Here is a 5,930-nt window from a genome sequence, read left to right as displayed (position 1 = left end):
GGTGGAGTGTGTACTATGTTGAGTAATCTTCTTACATTGGCAGTGGAACTTCTTCCTTTAATAAAGCCTGTCTGGTCAGATGAGACTATCTGTGGCAGAACTTTCTCCAATCTACCGGCCAAAATTTTTGCTAAGATTTTGTAGTCCACATTGAGCAGCGAGATTGGACGATATGAACTACACTGCAGTGGATTTTTATCTTTTTTCAGCAAGACAGTAATTGCAGCCTGACATAATGTTGGAGGGAGAGCGCCAGCTGATAGTGATTCATTAAAAACTGCCTGTAAAAGTGGAGAAAGCTTATCTATAAATTTTTTATAAAATTCTGCACAATATCCATCTGGGCCAGGTGTTTTGTTTGTCCTCAATGATTTAATTGCATTTTTAATTTCTATTACCGATATCTCAGCATCTAGTGCGGGTAAAATTTCGGGGGGAATGGTGGGGAAAGCTAATTTTTCAAGAAAGCAATTTTTTTGGGACAGATCACATTGGCTCTCGGACGTGTACAACTTTGTGTAGAATTGTTTAAAGATGTCATTAATTCCTTCGTGATTTATTACTGTTTGTCCTGCACTGTCTTGTATTTTAGTAATTAAACGAGAAGCCGAGTTCTGCCGAATTTGATGGGCTAGGAGTTTACTCGCTTTATCCCCATATTCATAGATGTTGTGACGTGCCTTTAATATTAACTGTGTGGCATTATCTGTAGACAGTAAGTCAAATTCTGCCTGCAGTCGCAGCTTTTCTTTAAACAAGGACGGCACAGGAGAAGTTGAATATTGCTTGTCAATCTCTGCAATTGAGCGTGATAGATCTTTAAGGATCGTACTTTTAGCTTTATTTGTTCTTGAGCAATGAGCAATTATTTGTCCATGTAGATATGCCTTGAGAGTTTCCCATAGAAGTGAATGACTAATCTCCGGGGAGCTATTAGTTTCAAGAAAGAAATCTATTTCAGAGGCCAAATTTTTATTAAAATCCTCATCTGCCAGGAGAAGAGTGTTAAATCTCCAGTTGCGCCTGGGTCTGGAGCAGTCGGGTAGCTCCAAAATAAAAGAGATAGCAGCATGGTCTGACACGGTTATACTGTGATATGTACATGAGCGAGTGGTTTCAAGTAATTTGTTATCTATTAAAAAGTAATCAATGCGTGTATATGTGTGGTGGACATTGGAGAAAAATGAAAACACTTTCTTTTTTAGGGAATGAAACCTCCATATGTCAGATAGACCAGCCCGGTTCATAAAATTATTAATAACTTTAGCACTTTTGGACAGGGTCTGAGGTTTAATGGAAGATCTGTCAAGACGAGGATCAAGAACACAGTTGAAGTCACCTCCTACAATTATGTTGTAATTGTTATGACTGGGCAAGATAGAAAAAAGCTTTATAAAAAAGTCCTTATTGTCCCAGTTTGGAGCATATACTGATACTAAAATGACAGGGGTAAAGAACATGTGACCTCGGACTATCGAAAATTAAATTTTAGGAACGACAACAGCTGCCGGATGTCCGGCCCCTGAGCTGTTGGCTTTCAGTAACTGTGGGCCACTTAATAATTTAATTGACTAGCCCTGATGTAGTGTTTTATAAAGAAGATCAGACACAATACACAAACCATTAAATACCAAGTAAATTGGCAATAAAAACATTTAGAAATGCTATTTTTTTTGCTGTGCTCAGAATGTTTTTTACACTGCAAACATGTAAACATTTTAAACTGTTCATTCCTTCTGCTGCAACAGCCCATTTAGCCCACTGGTGCAACAGTAGTAACAATTTACCATCTACAAATCAGAGTTTAATGTATACTTGTACTTTTTTTAAATAAAGGCCATAATTAGGGGGACAGCGATGTTATTGTTGCGTGGATCTGAGGTCCATTATTATGCGCTTTGTGTAATCAGTGTCAGGAGGACAAAGGTTGGTTTTTATTGCTCTTCTCAGGGTGTTGCCAGGAAAGGAGAAATCCCTCTGTTAACAGAACACAAATGTACTTGATGTACTTGATGTAAAAGTACAATAGGTCACAACTCTTGTTTATCTAAACAGAGTTCGTGAGGTTATACACCGACTGAATCAACAGACGTAAATTTGACTTGGAAGGTTTTCTCCAAACCTCGTTCTGTTGTAAAGTGTTGTTCTGATCTAAATAGTTTACAAGCTCAATAACACCTCTGTTTCAAAATGAAAAAATCATAAAGCAATTTGTGCACACCAATCCTGATGTGTTTAACTGAAGGCAGGTGGACTTTTGCTCGGATTCCTGAAGACATTTTTTCCTCTAATTAAAGAAGATTTCTCATTTCAGAACTGAAAATCGTGAATATTTAAAGGAATAGTCTGGTTAGTTTTGAAGTGATGTTCTGTAGTTATCAGGAGTTAGCGCCATATCAGTCACAGAGCATGAAATATGGAGGAAAGGGCAAAAGTCTTCATCCATCAGGCCAAGGGCTAGCCAAATAAGGGCCACTTTTATAAACTTTTTCAGGCTTATAAAACAACTTGTTCTCAAAAACAACATAGCCATTACACTTTTGCAGGACACCTTTTGTTTGGTTTGGTGCTGTTTTCTCATCCGAACAATGCCCGTCTTACTAATGTATGTGTGCGGAGCGTGGACCATGTGTGACGTCATGATGGTGCTGAGGCTGAGAACGTATCGCTCTGCCCGATCAGCGTGTCTAGTCAGTCCAAAGGTTTACTCGGACTATCCCTTTTATCAACTGCTTATCGCCCTGGCGCTTGGCACCTATCAGTTCTAAAATGGAAAAGCTCTTCAGATAGAAAGCAAAACATCATCAATCATCAAAAAGCAAGCGAGGATCACCGTTTCCTGGGTGACTGAGACAATTTACACAAGCATTTCTAGTCGTGTAGATCTTTCACTGCCTCTTAGATCCAAGCTCTAAGGGTCAAGCATGTGTGGAATGTGAGTTACCTCCTAAAGCATTAAAGACTTCCTGTGTCTTTATTTGCATCACAAAAAGTGTAATTTGCATCACCAATAGAGTTTTGTTGCCAAAACAACATTAACCTACATTAACATCACATACATTACCACTGCTGCAGAATGCAGAAGTACTGGAACCAGTTTTCCAAGAGTTTTACTTCTTGTAACACGTTCCACTTTCAGGAATGCTTTCTGTGATCATGCACTGACTAATTTCCAACCTGTTTAATCACACTTTAAAAAAACCCGGCAAAACGATTACTCATTAACCCTGTAAATTACAGTTGTAATCCGTCTGTATGTGCTGATCAAACAGATAATGATTGTAAGTTTGTTCCCTCAATGTGAGATTAAAGATGTGACAAGCTTTCATGTAATCAGAGTAAGATATGTCTTTTGTTGGATTCTCTTAACTGTGGTTTTAAATATTATCCTTACACTTCTGGGAGATATTGCAGTTTTTTTATTGTTATTTTTGAACATAAATGTGAGCTGCTTTTATGATTTGTGTGTGAATTTAGCTAGTTTATAGCTTAGGGATTTTCACTTTTATGTATGTACTTTTTTTGATCATTGTTTTACGTTTTGTTTCTATTTCTATTTCTATTTCTTTTTTATTATCTCTTAAGGTACAAGGGCGATGTTGTTTTTGTCTGTGTTTGTGTGCGAGCCCATGGGCAGATTTTAAAGAAACTCAGAGAGTAATGATTGGATGTACAACTGATTAACTTTTTGGAGTCAACCCCAATCAAGATGGCTGCTGCCACAGATAATCAGCATTAGCTAACACATTAATGGGTGTAACTCAATCAAATTTACAGCTGTTGAGCTCAAATCTGGCGTCTCAGCTCACACTCTGAGCGCAACAAAATCTTTACTCAAAACTTTGGCATTAACTGTGTGAGTCAAGACTGTCTGTTAACAAAATATCTCATGAACCAGTTGACAGATCTGAGTAAATCTCTCAGAGAGTAATGTTTGGATGTATACCTACAACTGATTACCTTTTGGATTCAGTCCAATTCAAGATTGGTTTGAGCTTCAATGTTATGGAATTGAAATGATCGCACCACTTTTGTTTTAGTCTTTTGCCCCATTTGCGGAATTTTGCTTCCCTTACTAATAATCAAATTGAAAATCCATTTAAATTCCAGTCTGTAAGGCAACAAGACAGAAAGACACTTTAGCAGCCTACTGTACCCGGTCATTTTAATACTGAAAGTAAAATTTATTTTTTTATTGGGGCAGAAAAGTCTGATATGCTGTTGTGTTGCGGTGTTATCTTGTTATTTGTAAAACTCATGTCCCTGACAGAGGCCACACATGTGAACATGTCCTTTCAGTTTTTCTTCTTGCTGCTTCGCTCTCGTCCTCTGACGTCACGGGCAGCGTGACGTAACCGATCGAGCCCAATCGCGCGCTCAGAAATCCGCCGAGTTTCCTCCTCATTCAACAGCAGCGCCAGAGGCAGCAGGAGGGAGCAGCCGCGCCAGCACCGACAAGAAATAATTTAAAAAAGGTAATAAATTGAATTTTGAGCTCAGCTTGTGTTTAAGTTTGGTAGAAACAAAATGTAAAGTTTAAATGAGCGCCGCGCGTGACGCTTTGGTTTGGTTTGAGCTATCGCGCTCCGTCACCCAGGATTGAATAGTCAATTTGTTGTTTGCCCCGCTGCGTTCAGAGTAAAAACTAATCCTTCACTTCAGCATCTTTAAGTCATTCGATTCGTCTTTGAGTTCACCGCAAGGTTGGAGTCAAACTTTATCTGAGTAATGTGAATTTATCAGTAGTTCACTCATCACAGAAACAACTTTCTAAAGTCATGTTGCCAAAATGTATTACAGATTTTAGAGGTTGTTGCTGTTTTTAATTCGAGTTTATTTTATCATTATTAATGTATTTATTCTCGTGAATGACAGTAAAATGAGTATATGGAACATTATTATTTCTCCTGTCTGCATTTAGGGACAAAGTGATATTTTTATTACTAAAAAGATTTGAAAACAAATATTAAAGGTCACAGCTGTAATGAAATGTTTACTATAATGAAGAGAACTGTTTGGGTTTCGAAGCTCTTATTATATGTTTACAAATGAAACAGTTATTTTTTATGAATAAATAAAACAGGTTTATGCTTTTCTTTGTTATTAAACGCCATAAAAAAGACCAGAAACAATTGTTCTTTATGCGTTTGTGTGTCACTGAGGTCCAAATAGTGATTACTTGTATTGGGCTCTGAGTAATTTTTTACATTATTCACAATTTGCAGTATTGCATGAGATCAGTTGTAGATGTACATCTGATTATTATTTATTCAAGAGTTTGATAAAACCTTGGCGAGTGGTGTAGGATTTATAACAGACTTCAAATAGTGACAATCTTAAACAAAGAACAGAATTGGATTGAAGCATGGAGTTTATTTCTTTCTTTTTATTTATGTATTTATTTTTGATTCCGTAACTAATACATTTATAAACGTACAATCTGATTTTAATCCATTCACCTCTGATTTTAACAGAGATTCATGAGCACAAACTGTCTGATTCTGTCTGATCTTCTCACAAGTGGCACCACTGAAGAAGAATGAAAACTTCCTCTAACAAACAACTTTACTTTTAGGCTCAGCTGGACCCTGATGAGAGTGGGGAGAAGGCAAGAAGCAGGATTTGTTGTGGGAGAAAACCAGCTCCTTTGGTTCGGACGGGAGTGAAAGGAGCTGAGCGAGTCTCCCCAGTTGGGACATTACTGCTGCAGGAGGTCGGGGGTGGGGTTGAGTGAGGAGCTGTGGCTGATCTGCCGCCATGCACCGCTTAAGGACTACAGTGACACGGCTTCGGCCTTTAAGGGCTGCACAGACGGCCCAAAACCCGTCCCAGACCAGATCGTCGGTACCTGGAGGAGACCTCGGGACTTTTCAGCTCGTGAGGCGCCTGAACGTGCCTGTGGCTGCTGAGCCCTTTCTTAACGGCACCAG

Source organism: Kryptolebias marmoratus, linkage group LG14, assembly GCF_001649575.2.
Source record: "Kryptolebias marmoratus isolate JLee-2015 linkage group LG14, ASM164957v2, whole genome shotgun sequence".
In the NCBI taxonomy this organism is placed as follows: domain Eukaryota; kingdom Metazoa; phylum Chordata; class Actinopteri; order Cyprinodontiformes; family Rivulidae; genus Kryptolebias; species Kryptolebias marmoratus.
The sequence above is the reverse complement of the archived record's forward strand: the minus strand, read 5'-3'. Positions refer to the sequence as shown.